Source organism: Motacilla alba, chromosome 7 (genome assembly GCF_015832195.1).
Source record: "Motacilla alba alba isolate MOTALB_02 chromosome 7, Motacilla_alba_V1.0_pri, whole genome shotgun sequence".
In the NCBI taxonomy this organism is placed as follows: Eukaryota; Metazoa; Chordata; class Aves; order Passeriformes; family Motacillidae; genus Motacilla; species Motacilla alba.
Genome location: NC_052022.1, coordinates 16,024,925 through 16,045,791, shown reverse-complemented (window position 1 = coordinate 16,045,791; position 20,867 = coordinate 16,024,925). Strand labels below are relative to the sequence as shown.

Genomic DNA, 20,867 nt, shown 5'->3' with positions numbered 1-20,867 from the left:
ACTGTGTGAACCCTGTGCCTAGGAATGTCATGCTTCAGCTCTTCCTGCTTGTCCCTTGCCATGCATTTCACTGCAGTCACCACAAAATATTTCCTGGACCTCCAGGGTCCCTAGTTGTGTCTGCTTGGCAGCTGGGGACTCTGCCCCACAGAGGCAGGACAGTGACAGCACTGGGAGGCCATCACCTACTGCCGGTGCTGCTTGGGACCTTGTCTACCTTGTATCTTAGTGTCCCTGGAGCTGGGGACCTCGGTGCATCTGGGCCAGGTGGGGCAGAAGAAGTGAGACTGTGGGTCAGGAGGAGTGGAACCATGGGGTGGGAGGCTGCATGACAACCCACCTGCGCCTGGCGGGCGCTTTGAAGTGACGGCGAGGCTGTGATCAGAGCGCAGCAGTGGCGGGGGGGAGGGTGTCTGTACCCGGCTGTCAGCGTGGCTGGCAGCGCCTCGACAGCCTGTCAGGTGCCTTCAAAGCTCAGCACTGTACTCTCCTCAGCCTCTCATCTCCTGCTGCTGCTTCCAGGCACCTTCAGCGCTCACCCAGCGTGGGCTGGTGTTCGGAGGGGAGCGTCCCTCATCCTCCACAGCTCTGGGACAACTCAGGGCTACTGGGCCCAGTGAAGATAAGCATCCGTGAGCTCCATCGCATCAGGGCAGGAGAAGGCCAGTGGTGGCAGGAGGGACTGGAACACAGGGAACTCCTGTTGACCTCAGCAATGACTCCCCAGCACCATCCCGGCTGCAGGCCTTGATGCCTGAGCAACACGCAACTACAGCCACGATGGGGACACGACCAGGATCCCATCTGGCAGCTTGGTTACAGGTGCAGGGGGACTTCAGGCCGCTCAGAAGCAGGACAGGCCCCGAGGGGGGCGAGCGGAGGCAGCGGGCAACACCCGGGGCGGCAGGGCCGCGCACGCCGCCCCTCACAGGCCGTGCCCGCGGCGCCGGGTGCTTGGCGGGCGCTGCCCGGCAGGGGGCAGCAGCGCCCCGCGCTCGGCGGCCCCGCGCCCCCGCCGCCCCCGGGCCCCGCGCCCAGGGTAGCCCCCGAGCCGGACCGGGCGGCCCCCGAGCCGGACCGGGCGGCCCCTGAGCCGGACCGGGCGGCCCCCGAGCCGGACCGGGCGGCCCCCGAGCCGGAGCGGGCGGCCCCCGAGCCGGAGCGGGCGGCCCCTGAGCCGGACCGGGCAGCCCCTGAGCCGGACCGGGCAGCCCCTGAGCCGGACCGAGCGGCCCCTGAGCCGGACCGGGCGGCCGCCGAGCTCTCAGGCTCCTGCTGTACGCCCGCCGCCGCGTCCAGCGCCGGCACCATCCCCGCCGCGGACTCCCCGCTCCCTGCGTCCTCGGGACCCTGTGGGTTACCCCACGGTACCCGCCCTGAGCTGTCCCCTCCAGCGCTGTATCCCCGCAGCGCCGCCAGGACACGGCTCAGCCCCTCTCTGTGGGGCGCCTGGAGCCGGCTCGGCTCTTTGAGATTTATCGCGGCTGTGAGCGCCGGCGGCTGCCAGCCTGATACCATCAGCTACGGCACACCACGGCAGCTTCTATATTAGTTTTCTTTAAACGGAGGATAAGCTCCCCAGGCTGGAGAAAATGTCATTTCTGTGAACGCTTCCATCTCGTGTCAGTTCAGACATCTCCGGACAGCATGGCAATCGCCCTGGAGGGGGGTGAGGGATGGGATGCAGAGGCTGGGGCATATGGGGACAGATCTTAGGGACGGGGACCAGTGTTGGTCAAGATTGGAGGCACAGGTCCAGCTGTGGTGGTGGCCGTGTTCCAGGCAGGTGGGCACGGCTGTGGGGGAGTGTGGGGAGCAGGGGTGCCCATGGCGTCCAGCTGAGTTACTCACTTGTCAGCTACTGGGGTGCCAAGGCCAGCTGTGAAATCACACTGGCGAGAGCACAGCGCAGTCCTGAAGGGCTTTGCCTTTCCAGCATGACAAATCCAATTAGATAACAGGGAGCGCATGAGGAGGAGGAGGAGGAGGAAGAAGAAGAGCAGAGAGCCTGCCTGCACCAGGAACAGGATTTTCTCCCTGCAGCTGACCCAGAAAAATACCTTGCAGGACTGAAGCACACATGTCCAGCCAAGGATAGCAACTGAGATATGGGCCCTTGGGCGCCCGGCTCTGCCTGCTGGGCACCCATGCATGTTGCAGTGTTAGGGCCAGAGATGCAGCATTCCCGTGTTACATGCCGGACTCCTTGCTCAGCCAGTGCATGCCGGCATCCCCATGCCATGCTCGCATGCAGGGGAGACCCCATTAGGGAGGTAATTTCTTGACATGATTCCTCATTTTCCTCTCTCTCCCATGGAGACACGCTGACCTTGACAAAAATAGCTGCCTGTGCCTCAGCAGGCAGATCCCAGTCAGACACTGCTGGGGATCCTGGCATCTTCTTCCCCAACCCACACAGTTCTGGGGTCCCCCAAGTGCCCTCCATGCTCCCAAGACTTGCCTCACAGCCCCCCTGCTGTGGGGAGCCTTTTGGGAGCAAGATGCTGACCCCCAGCATCCTCATCCTGGCTCACACCAGCCCACCCCTGAGCACTGAGGGCATGAGGACCAACATCAGGCATTCCCAGTCCCCCATCCCCAGTGCTGCCAGCACATTGTGCCAGCCTCGGGCTGATCCCAGCTCATGCAGGTATTTCCACGGCTTACATGGCTCCCCACGGTATTTAGCCTCTGGAAGACGACGTTAAACATTGCAGGCAGTGACAAATCCTGATTGCTCTGAGGAGACAAGAGGCCGCACTAAGCTTCCAGCCAAATGTTTTCATGCAAGGGGAACGAGCTGCAACATGCGTGGTGCCAGCGGGTCCTGCTGCTGCGCGCCTGGGCCACCCAGCCCTGCTCCTACATCCTCACTGGGACAGCCGGCCCTGTTCCCACATACCTGCTGGGGCATCCAGCCCTGCTCCCACATCCCCACTGGGACATGCAGCTGATGGGCAGGCCCTGGGCATGGGCACACCACACAGGAGCCATCACCCCAGCGTAGAAGCACCCCTGAGAACAGTCATCATTGGGGCATGATGGGGATGGGGACAGGAATGGGAGGACACCAGAGTGCTGCCCACCTGGACTTGGTGGGGATGCCAGGGTAACCTTGAGGGTCATGTCCAGGTACCTAAGCCCAGAGAGCAAATTAGCATGGGCAAGGCTGTGGCACAAAGGAAAGCAGTCTCCAAAACCTGACGTGCTGTTTCCTGCATGAGTGCAGGCAGGGACGTTCCTGGACAGGAGACATGGCACAGGAGCTGGGGCCAGACTGGGATGACACTGGTAGAGCTGGGGCAATAGCACACCCACGCACCCTGCTTCCTGCTCCGCTCCTGCCCCACACTGTGGCCATCCCAGCTCTGCTGGAGCCCCTCACCATGCCAGAGGCCCCCCCGAGGCAGCCCCCCATCCCCAACAGCCCTCTCCCCCCGCACAGCACAGCCAGCCCTGCCTGGGTGCCCCGGGAGGGAAGCCGCAGCGCTGACGCCAGCATTACAACTGCCCGGGATATGAGATCCGCTTGGATTCAGCAATTTCAACTCATTTCAAGCCCGATTCTGCAGCAATTTTCTGAGCCAGTGGGATGTTTTTGCCACTGCAAGCGTCCCTTCTCATGCATGGTCGCACCATTTCCTTTCCCTGCTCCCAGGAGGATTTGGGGAACGGTGCCAGTTTGGCTCGACCCCAGCTCTGGCAGTAGCACAACCATCTCCTGCACTAGCAGCCCCTCAGTGCAGCCCCCTGCCTCACACAGAGCTGCTGGGATGCCTCCTGCAGGACACACAGCCCTGAATATGGGGTCTGGGGCTGCTGCCTCCATGGGGCACCAGGCTCTGCATCCTCAGCCCAAACAGAGCAGGGCGCCTTAGGCACAGCACACACAACTGATGGTTTAGGCTTATTGTTTCCCCCATCCTGTGTAGGACTGAGCTCTGGAATATCTCCTGCGGGTCCCCGATCTACCTCCAAAAGAAGAGGGAAAAGAGTGTGGGGCAAGGGGGCCAGAGGCTGCTGCAGGCATATCCCAGAACGGCCAGAACCCCTCCTGCCACTGCAGCTGTGCCTCTCTCTCCGCTACAGGACAGCCCTTGCCAGCTGAGTCCCCTTGGCTAGGCCTGAGCCAGCAGTGGAGATGTGGGCGTGTGGGGCTGGCAGAGCCCCTTTCATGCCAAGCAGGCTCGCTGCTGGAATACCAATTGCTCAGCTGTGCTGCAGGCTGTGCTGCTGGCCAGCCAGAGCGGGGGGGGACACCCGAGCCCCCCGGCACTGGGCAGGGCAAGCGTGTCACAACCAGGCTACTGCATTGGGGACAGTGTAACCCCTGTCGCCAGGAGCAGGTAGGATCTAGACCAGGGCTTCCTGCTCCTGGTGGCTCAGTTGCATAGGGATGCAATGCAAGGCAGAGGGGTGCACCGTGCACATGGGCAAGCCACCCTCCTGGCATATCTGCCCCGGTACTGCCAGTGGCTGTTAAAGCAGGGGGACATTGGCACCATCCATCTTTCAGGATCAGCATCTGTGACAGCATGCCCAAACTCGTGTGCCAGAGAAAGACATTTCCCTGCAAGCCATTGCCCCAGGAGTCCCGCACTGGCCAAGCCAGAAGCTGGAGAGAGCTGTGCTGTTCATGCCACATGGAGCCAGGGTGGCTGTGACACAGAGGGGAATAGCTGCGGACCCCAGCTCCTCACCTCTTGACTTCACTGCACAGGCATGGCAGCACACTGCACACACATGACAGCCTGTGATAGCAGAGAAAGTGCCATCATGTAGTTGTGCTTTCTACTCCTGTTGCTCCTGGGGGGAATTTGTCCCAGAATCTCACTCATTTCCAACCTAAATTTATTCACGGCCAGTTTTTACCATTTGTTCTCATGCCAGCATTGTCCCTTAGCTTAAATAGCTCTCTTTCCTCCCTTGTGTTTACTCCCTTGATGTATTTATAAACAGCAATCCTATCCCCTCGCAGTCTCCAGCCTGCCAGCCTTCACGTGCCAATCGCTTCTGGTTTCCTCTCCTGATTCAGCCTCTGCCTGCCTGCACAGCCCGGCTGCCCGGCACAGCATCAGCTCCAGCTCCTCAGCCCTGGCTGCCCAGGGCTCCACACAGCTCTGCCCCTATTCCACAGCAGCCATGGGGCAGCATCCCAAGCCGTTCGGGACCGCTGCCCCAGCCGGGGCTAAGCTGCTCCCTGCAGATCTCCTGGCAGCTTGTGCTTTCATACAGCTTGTTTCCATTTTCAAGAATCCACTAAAAGCGACACCTGGGCAGGTGAAGGAGCCAACACCAAGGGACTTGCAGAAGATGAAGTGCCAGTGGCAAAGGCATACTGCAGTGCAGGGGAGGGATACGAGGGGGAGGGCAGGCAGGAACTGTGAAATGAGGGGGCAGAGGCTGGGGAAGTCCACTTTATCCTGTTGGCAGCCAGAAAACCCCTCTGAGTTGCTGAGCATGCTGCCCACCTACCCTGGTCTCTCCCTTAGTACGAGTGGGGTGCTGGAGCTGCAGAAGGTTTCTGCCCCATGTTTCTGCCTCCTGCTTCAGGAGGTGCTCAGGATCCCCAAGGGAAAGACTGCACCAAATCTGCACCCCCAAAAATGCCACAATGAGTTTGTCGAGCTGCCAAGACACTCCCAAGCTTGGGTTGGGACTGTGCTGAGCAGCAATCCCACCATCACTCTGTGCACCCTCCGGCACTCTCCAGCCAGCTTCCTCAGACACCCCCGCGCCGGGCACGCAGCACAGCACGCTAGGGAAAAGCACTGCGATGGGCTGCAGTTCAGCCTTCCTGCTGCAAACCCAACAAAACACTCACAGACATGGACAGCAATAATGACGGGTTTGGGTAGCGGGCTCCCCTTGGCAGTTGGAGGAGATCCAGCACCATGCACGGCACTGTGCAGACACAGCTGGCCTGTGCCACTTGTCCTCAGGACCAGAGAAGGATCCCCAGACTTTCACAGAGATGTAGCACTGAGCCCACACGTCTCGCAGGCTGGAGGAAGCAGGGAACATCAAGGATACCCGAAAGCGGGGTATGCAATGTCCCCGGGGCTCCTTTGTGGAGCTTAGGCAGCCTCTGTTCTTTGGCTGTTGTCACCTCGCAGGAACCCCAGTACATCAGTGACTCTGCGTGGTGCTGGTTGGGCGCTGGTGGCTTTTGGCTGTAGATCCTGGGCACCCCCGGCCCCGTCTTGCTCTCCTTCGCATGCGGGGCCCTGCGGGGATGTGGCCCCGCATCCCCCCTTGGCTCCGCGGCAGCGCATCCCCCAGGGACCGCTTCTCTTTGAAAGCAGCCGTACAGGGAGCTCTGCCGCCAGTCCCCAAAGGGTTAACAAGCAATTTCCTTTGCTGACAGCTCGGAGACCGTTCTCTATCGACTGCGGGAGAATAAGAGGGGAGAAGCAGCGAGATAAAAAGGCAGCAGAGCTGGCACCGCCTGCTTAATCCCAGCGTTTAATCTGCTGGGGCAGCGCAGGCAGCCTTATCTCGCCGTCCTTCTGCTGCTCCATCTCATTACTGCTCCCACGGCTGCCGGGAGATGGGGGAGCTGAGCCGAGGAGCGGGGCCCGGGGCAGGGATGCCGCCTGCCGCCCCGCTCAGCAGCCCCCGCTCCTGGCACCACCGCACCCCTCGCTGCCCGGCCGGAGCGGGGGGAGCGCACTCGGGGATGGGCACACAGCCTGCACCCACCAAGCACGCTGGCTCGTGCCAGGCGCTGTCACACGTCCTCGGGGACACACGGCCAGTGTCACACACTCAGTCACACGTTTCCTGGTCACTGAGCTCCGGTGGTCCAGCTAGCACGATGCCCGAGCCCTCATGGGTTTATGAAGGATACGGGGCTCCATGGGACAGTGCGTGTAGAGCGCAGTAGAGTCAGGACAGCAGACAGGGCAAATGCCATCTTGTTCTGCATGTGCCCTTCCCTCCACCCTCAGCTATCCAGGTATCCCCCTGCCGTGTCCCAGACCAGGCCCGCTCTTCCCACCAGGCACACCATGGCCATTGTCCCTGGGACACACCGGCCTGGATCTGGCTGCTCCCACAGCCTCAGGGCAAGGTTAGGCAGGAGGGGAGGGGGTCCCTCCAGCCGTGGCATTTATCTGTAAATCCACAGCACTGACACGGTGAAGATGAAGCCTCTGCTCTTGTCGGGTTGTCACAGGGGCTATCCTCCTGCCTACGGATGGGTTTGCACTGATAAGATTTATTGTCACCCTGGCTGAGGTGCCAGCACCTCACTGCCTGCTGCTCTCACAAGGCTGTGCTGCCTGCCGGGGGGTGCTGTGAGGAGGATGAGCAGCATCCCAGTGAGCAGTTGCCAGTAGAATGGGTCCCCAAACAAAAGGACAGCCAGACGTGATCCTCTGCTCCCCGCTGCTGGGGCTGATGGGCTCCCTGCCCACCTGTTGCAAGGTGCCTCACACACTCTCTGACCATTTCAGCAGGATGCAGGGGGATACTGGTCCTTGAGCTGGACCATGCAGAGCAGAGCACACATCTGTGCTGCCCGATTTGCTGACAGAGCTGGCATTGCAGCTCCTGTCACAGCTCGGCAGCTTCGTGGCGCTCCTGCATAGTGTGGGGTGAGCGGGACTCGCGGGGCTGCAGGGGCAGCCATGTGTGCAGCCACCACAGGCAGTATGGCCTGGGTGGGGAGCAGGGGACAGACTGCATCCTGCAGCCTGAGCTCAGCACCATGCAGAAGCTGGCAGGGTGGCTATGGGAACCAGGGCTTCGTACAACCCCGTGCTCCAGGGTGACATGGGACAAGCAGGAATACCCTCAAAAGGGGAACTTGGCTCCAAAACACTCTGCTGTGCTGTGATCCCTCACCCGCTCCCTGCTGTCTGCCCCCAGGTCATGCTCCCCACCACTGATTTCCCTGGGGCCAGCAGGGATTGCCCTGCACCACCTGGTGCAACCGGGCAGGGGCTGAAGCAGGCTAAATCCCCGAGCAGCGGGAGGGGTAGCCGCCTGCCAGCATCCTCCCTGTCTCTGAAGGCACCACAAAAGCCCCACACAGCTCTCCCACCATCCTGCCCCATCCAAACTCCCACCTCTTCCCTTTCTCCTCCTCTCCAGCCGCTGACCCCCGACACTGCCGTGGGCTCCTCTCTCTCTGACAACACAAATTTGACTGCAACGTGTCAGAACTGAAGGAAGCAACATGAAAACAAACAGCCGGAGTGAGCCCTGGATGCACCCTCCTCCCCAGGGCCAGGGATGCACCCCCTCCTGGGGGCCAGGAGGCCAGTTGGGATGATGGTGCAAGCTGACAGCACACAGGGAGTCCTAGTGAAGTGGGGTGATCACAGCTCAGTGGGAAAGGGCTCCTTAATAGCTGAGCCCTTTTAGCAGAGATTAGGGAGCTGCACGGCTTTGATCTTTGATTGCCAATTTGCATCTTGAAGGCGCTGGGACCTCATCCAGCCTCAGCACAACCCTTTGTGGTTATCTCGTGGCTAATGGATTTGTTCTTAATGCTGGAGCGTGCAGGCTAAAGGCTGATTAAACCCTCTCCGCGGCGCTAAATCAATGGAACAAACATGATAGGGGTTGGCTTTCCCCAGCCTGGGTGCTCCCGGGCAGAGGGGCTGATTGAGAGAGCCCCTGCACCCTGGCACTGACAGGGGATCCCTCCTTGGGGCTGCTAGGAAGGGGAAGAGGAGCGGGTACTGGCAGGCAGGGACAGCCCTGCTGCCCATATCCTTCTGTTATCCCCATTATCTGCTCTCCATGGAGGTGATGGGCTGGGTGTCTCAGGACTCCCAAGGCGGCTGCTTCTCCTGTGTGTTTGGGCCACATTGCCCATGTGCTGGTCCTTGGCACCTGCAGGAGGTCCTCAGTTGTCCTCTTCAGCTCCTCCCAGCTCCCAGGGCTTGTGTGGGAGCAGGGACAGGAATGGGGTAAGGCAACCTGCCCCTGCAGCTGGGGACTTCCTTCTCCCCTCTTCATACCCCTTTTTCTCCCACACAAAGGGGAGCAGCACTGGCAGCTCCCACCTCCTCTCTTCAGACAATTTCCCCTTGCCCCTGCTTGGATCCAGTGCCTCATTCCCAGGACTGTATGCTGCTCCCAGCATTCCACACATCACATACTGGGAGCAGGTATATCTGTACACACTTTCAATAATGCCTGAGGTGTCCATTGTGTGGCCAGCTTCAGAAAAATACAATTCCCATTGTGTCTGCAGGCAGCACAAACAGAGGGGTCAAAATGCACCCTGCTCACTCATGCCCCAGGAACAGCTGGTCCTTCATCCTTATTGCTGCCTGGGCTGTGGGCCTGGGGATGGGAGCTGAGCACCTGAGACAGGCAGGACTAAAGTTCTGGGGACTAGGAGCTGTGGGGAATAGGAGTGAAGATGAGGGTTGTGTGGCTGCAAGCTGGGAGGAGACTGTCTGAGAGCATTTTGCAACTTTTGCTTTTTGCAGGGCTCATGGCATTGGCCTGACTGCTGCCAGGTCAAAGCTACCTGCAGGTAACAGGAGCCCTGATCAGGAACCTTACTCCAGAGCCCTGCTCCTGTGCTGAAGGATGATACATAACCTGCAACACAGGTAAGCTCAGAACAGCACTCTGCTGGGAACTAGTCCATGGGGAAAAGGTGTTGGAAGCCCCCCATGGGCCCCAGACTGTGCCCATGCCAGGCTCAGTCCCATTGAGCAGCTGCCTCAGAGGCTGCTGAGCTGCTGCACGGCATGGAGCTGGTGGGATCACGCACTGAGATTCCCATCGGCAAACCTCACTATTGAAACATCTTCTCTTTGCCAATATTTGTCAAGCACGGGAGATAAAGTGGCTACAAGTCATCAATGCCGGCATTTCAGTCCACTAAGGCTGGCAGTGGAGGGGCAGCCGGGCAGTCAGGCAGCTCCCAGGGGTGGGGGTTCCTGCCAGCTCAGCCTCTCAAGCCCCCTGCAGCAGTGCAAGGAGAGCCAGGATCCCTCCACGCTGGTGCACAGCACCTGTGGAACCTGGGATGGATGCTGCTGCCATGGGCACCACTGCCTCTGCCACCCTGCCCTGGGCATCAGCACAGCCTCCCCTCCTGCCAGAACCCCCACCTCTGCACCATGACAGCCATCTCCACCAGGGCAGCATCTCCCTGGAAGTCTCTCTGCAGCACCAATCCCCTGGCTCCTGCGCTGGGCCATCCACTCCATGTCATCCCAGTGACCCCAGTACCACTGCCCTGCCCTGCCTGCACCACATATCCCTTTCTCCCCCTTGCTCCAGGCTGCCTGTGCAGTGTCTGCAGTGGTCCATAAGAGGATGAGGCAGGACACAATGCTGAGATACAGCTCCTGGAGGAGAAGCCCAGAGCATTATCAGTACAGGGAGTTAATTAAGGTCATGTCAGGCGATAAGGAAACAGGATGTCAGAGCAGCAGCAGCAGCACAGGGGGGTCAGAGCCTGAAAAACTCCCTCTGAAAAGCAGCTCCACTGAGATGTGATCAGCCAGGTGCTCAGGGACAGAGCAGCTGTCATGGCCACACAGGCAGGGCTCCATGTATGGCACTGTACATGCTGTACCATGTCCAGTACGGGATAGAATGGGATGGGGTGGAGTGGGGTGGAATGGGATGGGGATGGGGATGGGCAGGAGGCCTGGTAATACACCATTTCCTGGGCCAGGAGAGCCTGCTGAACAGTCCTGGTTATTTCCTCCTGTCCTTATGAAGAAGCAATGCACCTTGGTGTGACCAGTGTCATGCCAGCAGGGCAGGAATTACTGTGAACTCCTGCCCATAATTAGCACATGTAATTGCAGACACTCTCTAATTAGCAGGATCTCAGAGCTGGGTATGGCAGACTGCTTGACAGCGCTTGCATTGCTCCTGCCTCAGACTGTTCACCCTCCTGTTCCGTGATGACTTCACCCCCGAGCCAGGCACTGCCATGGGGCTCGGAGAGCCAGGCTGACCTGGCATGGCACACCACAGTCACAGCAGGGTGGTGGGAGCAGGCTGTGGACAGGGGGACAGGCATAGGGGACACACTGCCAGTGCAAATCCATCTTTCCTGCACAAATTGCGGCACGACCTGTTGCCCTGCCTTGCTGGGCAAGAGCTGAGCTGATGGGACATAATTAATACTTGCATCAATCTCAGCTGGATTTGCATAGTGCCCTCAGTCCTGTGCTGCTCGGGAAGGCAGGCTGCTCCCAGCCTTTCCCAGGGGCGGCAGCACCAGATGCTGGGCTGGCCCTGCCTCCTCTGCAGGAGTCACAGCCCCAGCATGGCCCCCGACTTGCCCCCTCATGCACCCTAACCCTCCTTGCCCCACTGCAGTGGGGACACCGGCAGGCCCCTTCCCTGCCCTGCTCCAGCCACTGGAGCATTGAAGACAGATGGAGATGCTTCTCTCTGCTGTGGTCTCTCCCTCGCTCCTTGCACTGTGAAGAAATTGCAGAGATGGCAGCTTGGGAGTGAAGGACACAGTGAGTTTTGGAGGGCAAAGGGATAAGGCTGAGCTGCAAACACCCCCAGGCAGCTGGGAGGCACGGCAGTGCCCACCTCTGCATGCCTAGATGGAGTTTAAGGTCCTTGAGAGAAAGGCAGCATCCACAGACAGTGCCTCTTTCCTGGAACACTCAGCTCCCTCCCACCCCTGTGCTGCTCCCATGGCCCACGTGCATTCCCCCATCCCATTAGTAAAGGGGTCTGGGAGGAAGAAGAGCCAGGAGAGAAAAAAACCTGGGGCAGTGGCAGGAACACCAGGATGCAGGCAGGGACCAGAGCCCTCACCTTGCTGCCCTGTGGGTGCACATGCAGGTGGTAGAGGGACGGGGTGGTACAGGGATGTGCAGGGTGTCATTGACCCCAGGGATGACAGGCTGGTGACATATCCTCGTGCAGCCGAGCGCAGTGCCTCTCCGTGGCTGCTGACACCCCGACAGCTGCTCCCAGCCCTGTGACACCGCAGGGACCGCCACACTCCAGGCACAGCCGGACTATCGACGAATACAGGGGGAGACATGGGCACATCTCCAGCCCCTGGCCCTGCTCACAAGCTCTCTGTAGCCCGTGCCACCAATGTGTTTCACCCCTGCCTGACCAGAGAACCCACAGCATCTGCAGCACCTGCATCACCTGTAGTACCTGCATCACCTGCTATCCAGCCCACCCTGGACACAGGGGACGTGGCCACTGATTGCGACCGTGACCAGAGTTGGGGGGGTCACACTGATTGCAGCTGCCCAGATGAGTGCCTCCAGCTCAATCAGAGCTGCACAGCCCTCCTGCATGCCGGGCACTGGGAATTAAACTGCTAATGAGCTGCTGGCTGGAGGGCCGGCAGTTAGTGATTAATCAGAGGCTCTACTCTGACAAGGCTGTGCCTCCTCTCCCTTCCTGCCCTGCACATCCAAGAGCATGTGGCCAGCAGTGACCAGTGTGTCCCCCAGCTCCTGCTCCCTGCCTAACTCAGCTCTCCAACACAAAGAGGGGTCCTCAACCCCCGTGCCACTGGGACACAGTGCCCACAGGTCCTTCCAGCCACTGGCTTTCCTGTCCCCCAGCTCCTCCCACAATTACCTGCCCGAAGCTCCATGAGGTGAGAACCTTTTGTTCTGCTGGAAGAAAACCTGTTGAGCCCAGCTGAGCTCAGCTGATGCTCGTCATGTGCAGAGTGTGCTTGTGCTTCTGTCTGAGAGCCCAGAGATGGGCCAAGTGATCTGGAGGGCATCTGCAGAGGGGCTTCACGAGGGTGGCAGGGGAGGAGCAGCCATGGAGCAGCCAGGAGCAGCCAGTGACATCGCCTGGGGACAGAGCAGGCACGTGTAGGAGCCCCGAGTCCCAGTGCATCAGGGTGTAGGTCCAGTCCCCGGACCCAACCCAGCAGTGCCATTTGCCACCGTGACCTCCTGCCTTCTGCCGCCACAATGCTGGCATGGTGGGTGACGGGGCTGGCAGAGCCCTGCCTGTCCCTGGCACAGTGCAGTGGGGCATGGGGGAAGGCTTTGCAATGTGAGCAGGGGACAGCCATCCACAGAACAGTGCAGGGAGCTGCAGGGAAGCTACTTGACCTTGAGCCTGACTGCTCCCTGCTGGAGCCCTTCGTGGTCATGGCACACTCAGGACAGGGCAGGACATGGCAGAGGAGTCAGCACCCTCCTGTCCTTGCACCCGCCCTTGGCTGCATGTCAGGGCAGTGCCTGGGAGAAAAGGCCAGCGACCGGCAAGGAGCAGGTTAGAGATGCATGTTTTCCCCTATTGCACAATTAATCATGAGAAGATTTTCCTCCTTTCGCGCATGAAACAGAATTTGGCAGGGCGCTCTGACCACAGGGACTGGCTGCATGCTCTACAGTAAAAACCCAGCCACATCTGGCTAAGAAATAACCTCAGAGCATCCCTGTGTGTGCAGGTGGAGAGAGACAATGCTGGGCCAGGCAGAAAAATCCAGCGAGGTTTGGTTCACAGCCCTTCACGTAGTGAGCATCTTCAGCTCCTGGTGTTTGTCCCCCCTCCTCATCCCCCAGCACACACATGGCCATGTTGAGTTGTTGGTGCCTTCATCCCTGCCTGCAGGCCCTGTTATTCCAGTCGTGGACATAAAAATGCCTAGGCAGGGACACCCACACCCTGTGGCAGCATCCCCTGTCTGAGCTCTCATCCCACCCTATCTGCCTCCCCCTGCCCACTCCATCCACTAGCCTGACTGGATCCTCAGCCTATCCTTTCCCAGAGGGAAAGCAAGCTGAAGTCTCCCCAGCAGCGTTCCAGTTATTTGTTATTGGAAAAAGGGGGAAATACGTTTTTCGACAATTATTGTTTTTTCCACCTGACTGGCTGCAAACTTGTTAATTTTTTTCTTTAATGTGTGAACAGTGTCGACGGCAGCTGCATGTCAAATGACTCTACGCCCTATCTGCGGGTCCCTGGCTGGCTTTCAGCACTCACACCGCAAACATTGCCTTCTATAAATAAAGGCCTATATCTCATCAATGGCAGAACAGCAGAGCTTTATATAGTCGTCTTACATAAAACCGTCTCTCTTTATGGGCTTCAAACCATTTGCGTCACTTAGTGCAGCTCCGTAAACCTCCTTCTCCAGACACTCCCTCATGGAGGGAGACCCGGCATGGCTGCCCCATGCCCCAGTGAGGAGCTGGGATCCCCGCTCTGCCCGGGGCTGTCCCCCAGTGCCTTCGCAGCACCAGGTGGCAGCTGCGTCCTCGTTCCCCTGCCCCACAACGTTGGCATGTGCCTCCCTCCAGCCCAGCCGGCCTTGGCACCAAGTGCCAGGATGGCGGCCGGCACTGCCAGGCACTCCAGAGCTTGGGGATGGTTGGCCAAGGGCCAACAGCACTCACCCTGCCCCCGTGACCCTGTCCCTGACACCTGTCCTGGGGCAGCACCGTCATGGATGCTGGGAGGTGCTGCTCTGTCCTCTGTCACTTGGGAATCAGGGACCCGAGGGCGCAGGGTGACTGGGGACACGGTGCCAGGCTGGGGGGACGGATCAGCTCGCAGCAGCTCTAACTCCGACATGCAGAGGGCACAAGTCTGGCCAGTGGCTTTCAACCCCACTGCCCAGTGAGCGTCTGTAGTGGAGGACCCTGGGGGCTGCCCCCATGGCCACAGGTCCCAGCCGCAGCTCCTGCAGTCCCCAGGGCCGCTGGCTCCATATGGCAGAGCCTTCCCTCCGGCTCGCCGCAGGCACCCGCCGGCACGCAGTGATGGATGGGGGGGGGTGGCAAGGGGGGCGGGGGCGCGGCAGAGACTCTGGTACTGGGGCTGCAGCAATGCCAGCCTGCAGGAGGCAGCCCACACCCCTTCTGGGACTCCAGGAGCTCCGGAGGGACGGGGTGGGGGAGAGTGACAGAGCTGCAGAGACCTTGGCAACAAGCCTTCCTTTACCTCCATGACATCCCAGCTGACTACCCCAGGTAGCCGGAGCCAGGAGGAGACAGGGATCTAACAGCATCATGGCACTGGAACCTGTGGTGCACTGTGACCCATGGCTGTCCCCAGTGCTGTCCATGGAACCCCTGCCATGGCAGCTGGCACTGGCATGAAGGATGGTGCCACAGCAATGCCCTTCAGCAGTGGGGCCACATGGCATCCAACCATGCCACTGGCACAGGGCACCTGCACCCCAGCCAGCCCTGCCCCGTGCCCAGCCAGCCATGCAGCACCCATGAACCCCCCTGCCCCATCTGCCACCCTGCCCCCTGTCAGCCCCACTACCCTGTGCTCCCACTGCCCCACGGTCCCACAGCCCTGTGGCCCCAGGGACCAGCAAGCACCAGCTCCTGGAGCCAATCCCCTCTGTGTATCTCGTCCCCATTCCTCTCGCAGCCACCCGAGGTGCCCAGCCCCCTCTGCAGCCAGCAGTGCTGGAGGGGCACTGCCCCACAGTCACCCCACGGGTGCCCTGGCCCCAGGGGGCAGCAGTGTCCCCCTCCACTCAGCCTGGCACGTGGGCCCAGCCTCACGGCACGTCCCACATCCCTGGGGAGACACATCAGGCGCGGGCGTCCTGGCCGCTGGCTCCCCCCGTATCAGAGACAGGCTTATTAAGTGTGTGATATTAAATTACCCAGATAAGAGCATAAGAGCTTTTAAAGTCAATTCATTAAATATAATTATGAAGAGAGCTTTTTTATGCTCACGGTGATCCGATCTCAATCAGGGAGACGGTGGGAAAGCCGTCGGCTCCTCCAGCATCTCTGCTCCCCTGCTGCGTCGCCTCCGCACCCCCCTGCTCCCCCGCCTCGCCCCCCTCCTGCAGGGAGCTGGCACCCACCACCATGGCCCTTGATGCCTACCCCACTGCCCCAGCATCCTCTCTGCAGTGTTGCTACTGGTGTCAGTGCCACCCCACTTGGATGGAGGTGGCATGGGGGTCTGCTCAGCAAAGGGGTGGGGAAGGGGAGGCAATGGGTGCGAGATGGTTGGGGCAGTGGCATTGGGATGGAGGGCAGCAGGGTAGGAGATGCTCAAGTGCAAGAGGCAGGGGTCTGGGAACTCAGTGTAGGTTGTTCCCAGCCATGGATCCCCTTGTCCCCACGATCCAGCCCCCTCGCTGTCCCCTGCAGACCGGCCTCCTCAGAGACCTAATGATGCATCCCCACTCCCCAGGCGGGAGGGGTGCATGATTGGCTCCCATCCCACATTCATTAATGGCACTTTGTGACCAATTAATACCTGCCAAGCAGGTGGCAGCTGCCCTGCCCCATGGCTGGATCCCTCATGTGCAGCCCAGGTGGCTACACGCCAGGCCTTTGCACCAGGAACCCCTCTTGTTCCATGCACCCCCAGCCACAGCCCAGGGGGCAGTTGCACATGGGGCTGTTCCCAGATTTATTGGGGGGAATCCATGAGGACTCAGTGGTCCCAAGGCACCTCATAAACCCCACACCAAAAACATCTCCCCAACCATCTGAAAGAGAGTCAGATTGCCATGACACCTGCTTGTCCCCTTGTCACCCTGCCCCACTGTCATGAGGGACTTTGCGGTGACATCCCTAGGTGCAGCCAACCCCTTGTTCTCCCACCACAGTGTCCCAAAATCCCATTATCCCCAAGTCCACACACTTGCTGCCAGAGCCCGAGCACCTGGGACAAGGAGTGGCAGCATGGCTGGCAGGGAGCAAGGTGGGCTCCAGACTGGGGTCCCTGCAGAAGGCTTCGGTGGGGGCTGGTGGGAGCAGCTACCCGCTGCTGGAAGCTGCTGGACTGACATTTATTTTTAGACGTGAATTGTATAAATTAGCATTTCTCAGCGGATTAAGCAGCAGGAATTGTGTAAAATTAAATGGCAACGAATTGCATTAAAGTCCCCCGTTTTCTGGCACAAACAGCGCCTCGAGCCGTGCCCAGGCGGCTCATGTGTAACAGCGCCGGAGATGGCGCTGCCGCGGCTCCGGACAGGAGCACGGCCAGCCTGCGCCGTGCCTGCACCACCCGGGACATAGGCCTGGAAACGCACAAGCACAGCGGCCAGACTGCGAGGATGGGGGGCTCCAGATGGGCTGTGAGCCCCGGGGTAGCTGGCTCAGGAGCTGGGCTGGACTGCAGGATGTGGATGCAGCGAGTGGAGTGCTGTGACCCAGATGGGCACAGATGGGCTCAGCTGAGCACCTCACAGGCATGGGATCAGTGAGGGATGCTCCAGCCTCTCCTGGGCACTGACACCACCAGCCCCAGCCCAGCCAGTCCTTGCCAGGCATGGCAGGACACCCATCACAGTCACAGCCATGTCACCCTCCAAAGGAGATGATGCTGTGCTGGACCCGTATGGCACTGCCTGGCCCAAGAGCCACTCTGTGCCCCGGCCAGGGCAGGTTCTGCAGCACCTGGAGCCCACTGAGCAGCTGGGGAGAGGCCCAGCCCTGCACAGGAGTGCAGGGAAAATGGAGTGGCTGGATGCCAGGGGCTGAGCAGGCACCAGACAGGGCAGGGCAGGTGAAAAACAATCAGTCCATCTCTTTTACCCAGTAAAAACAGGTTGAAAATGTGACATTTATTAAGTACGATTCTGGTGGAAAGGTCAGAGAGTTCCCATGTCAGGAACAGTGGGAGAGCCTTGCTGGAAGGAGGCGACATCCTGCTGCCCCCGCCCACCCCCTGAACCAGGATCTCTGGAGAGCATGTGGAACGCAGCTGAGGATGTTGCCCATCTCAGCACAGGGCTTCCCCCTCTGGGGTCTGCATGGGGTGCTGGGGAGATCCCTCACACAGCCCAAATCCCAGGCAGGCAGGCAGGAGGCCTAGCCTGGAGAGCCGGGGCCGGCGCCAGCTCCGAGAGGCACTGCCAGCTCTCAGCAACCTCCCTGCTCCCCCCCAGCTTCCAGCCCCGGCACAACTGGCTTCGGCAGCCACACATCACAAACAAAAGGCTTTTGACAACGAATGAGGTTTTGAGAAAGGCACTGGGCTCCTTCCCGGCCGCGAGAGCGGAGGCTCTGCTGCAGCCACTGCCGGTGAACAGGCGGGATGCTGCTGCCAGTTGAGGGGGGCCCCTCCATGCACTTCTTCCCACAGCCCCCAAACTCCTGCACACCCCATCTGGCTGCACCCCCATCTCCAGAGCGCTGACGGGAAGGCTCCCTCTTGCCTCAGTGCCACCTGACGTGGCCAGGACTGGCCTCGGGTTGTGGCTGTACGGGGGTGCCAGGCAGGGAGCACTCCCCGCGGCGGCTCAGCCCCGGCTCCGTGGGGACACTTCCCAGCCTCCTGCTGAACGGCGTGTAGAGGGCACCATGGATTTCCTGCACCGGCACCCTCAGCTCTGCAGCTGCACTGGCCCAGCCAGGAGTGCTCCGTGCCCACCAAGGCACCCATCGGGCAGCGCCCCGAGCACTGCAGGGACTGGGGGGCTGTGCAGCACGGCGCAGCTCTGGGGGTCAGAAGAGGCTCTGCCAAGGCTCCGGCACGGCCCTCTAGCAGCCGGCACAGGGGCACATTTGTCAGCGGGGCTGCAGGGAGCCTCGCTGCGGCTCAGGGTTGTCCCTGCCGCTGGGGAGATTTACAGCCCAGCCGGGCTTTATTACATGGAAGATGCTTACGCTGGGAATTTTTTTTTTTCCCGATAGTTTCTTAATTTGCTGTCCCATAAAGAATGTGGATTTGTGACGTTGAATAGGGGAAGATCATTTACCACTCACGGCTCTTACTTAAAGGATCCGCACGAGTTATTTATTGCATGAGCACGGGCTGCAAGCAGCAGCGTGAGGGGACATGCTCCAGCCCTGGCTCTGCTCCTGCTCCTGGACAGCCAGTCAGCAGGAGCCCCACAGCTTGGCCACTCTCGTGCTGAAAAACTCCCAGCCTCTGGACTAAGTCCACCTCGTGCCCAGAGGGAAGGAAAGACTCCAGCACTCCTGCAAGCATGGCTGCAGAGAAAGCTCCTTCCCTTCTCCAGTATCACTGGGGGACAGCCTATGCTGCAGAGGCTGTTTGCTGTGGGCTTGGTGCCCTGGGACCCCAAGCCATTTGCCCTCCTGGGAGGTGCTGCAGTCTGGGAGCCCTCCATCACTGCTAGGACATGCTGTGACTCACACTCGCCCACAGCAAAGCAGGTACAAAAGCTTTCTGAACATGAAGGCTCACAAGGGGACCCAGAAATGGGACCAAGAAAGCTTGGAGCTCCCCAACACATGAGCAGCCTGGGTGCCCCTCACTGGGGCCACAGCTATGAGGCACAGGAGTGCCCAAGCCCACACAGCACAGCTGGGACTCAACCCGCCTCCCAAGAAGCCTGTGTTGTGTTTCAGTCACTCCCAGGAGGCACAAGGGACCGATTTGGCTTAGGGAACAGGAGCAGAAGGCTCCAGCTGCAAATGGTGTGATGCCTTGACAGGTCCCACTGCTGCCTGGCAAGGCTTTGGGACATGTTATGTGGCAGAGAGGTGTATCACATCTTCACCCATCCCTCCCCACACCCATCTCTGCAGCCTCTCCTGCCCCAGGTTCACCCCTTTGCTGCAGGCAAGTGAGAGGTAACAGGTACACCCTTTTCTGCTGACAGCCCCTGATGCCTCAAAGGCCTGAAAGGTTGAGCTGTGGACAGGGTGGGTGGAGGCTTTAGGAGCCCCGTACTCCCCTTCTTTGGCCATAAGCCCACGGGTCAGCTGGCAATAGCCATTCTCACACCTGAAACCTGCTCCAGTGCAGGGTGCCAGCACACCAGAGCCTGGCTGCCTGGGCATCCCCAGGGCATTCTCGTAAGCAGATGAGGTAGACAGGCCAGCTGGCCCTGCACGGCCACATGCTGAGAAACTGGGTCCCAGTGACTGTCCTGGTGGTCACCCTTCACTGCCACACAGCACAGCGCACGTCACGCACTCTGTGCATGCTGTGGGAAGCCTGTGCTGCTCCATCCACCTGAGCTCTGCCCTGCCAGCATCACAGTGCGGTTCAGCACACACCAAATCCCATTGCTACGCTGTGCCACTGCCCAGAACAAGGCTGGGCTCGCTGCCTCCCCCGCAAACCAAAGCTGTGCAGGATCCTCCAGGAGGATCCCAGGGCTGGAGTCAGCATGGCCAAGCCACGTGCAGGACTGTCCAGCACCAGAGCTTCCTGCTCCAAACCCTGCTGAGCCACACTGCTCCCCGGCAAACTCAAGCAGCTGGCGTAGAGCAGGCACAGAGCCCAGCAAATCCCCAGGAGGAGTGGGGCTGCCCGCCTGCTGTCCCCCGCTCCTTCTTCCCACTCCACTGCAGTGTCCCTTGCCACCACCAACCCCCTGCACAGGGCACCCCCCCTCACCCCCCACAAAATCTCTTTCACAGTGACAGCATCACTCTGCACATTGAGCAGGCATTGTACCGATGGGCACGAAGTGAAACGGAACATGCTGCATCAGCCATTTCCAGCCCCACGGAGCCTCCTCTTTTCCCCAGCATCCTGCACAGCCCATGGCATCACACCCCACTCCCCAGCACGAACGGGGTCCGGCTGGCAGCACGGCTCCTGGGAACGCGGGAGCCAGCTGAGCAGTAGCCCCTGGCAGCCGTAGGAGAGAGGCGGCTCATTTCCAGAGTCATTAAGGTCTGAAAAGGGTCCCATCAGGTATTCCGCCCGTTCAGCACATTTATTTTCCCAAACCACAGCGGGGATTTATGATTCCAGGCTCAATATTGGTGAGAGCTGCACACTGGCGGCGGTCGGCCAGGGGCTCCCTGCCTGGGCAGACTGGGCGCTGCTCGGAAGAGGCCCTGCTGCCAGTCCCGGGCAGTGAGTGGGCAGCCCCGGGCAGCCCCCCGCTCTCCCGGCTGTGGCCGTGCCTCCAGAGCGGAGCGGCTCGGCGTTTGTGCTCGCCATGTGCACACGTGCGTGTGCTATGCCTGCAGTCTCCACATTTACACACATCCCAGTGCTAATCCCACAAATGC

At 60.3% G+C, this 20,867-nt stretch overlaps 1 protein-coding gene across 2 annotated transcripts in view; it reads right to left on the bottom strand.

Annotated features, from left to right (window-relative positions):
• ASIC4 (acid sensing ion channel subunit family member 4) overlaps positions 1–20,867 on the bottom strand; it is a 62,605-nt gene that overhangs the window by 6,265 nt on the left and 35,473 nt on the right. The window lies entirely within an intron of this gene.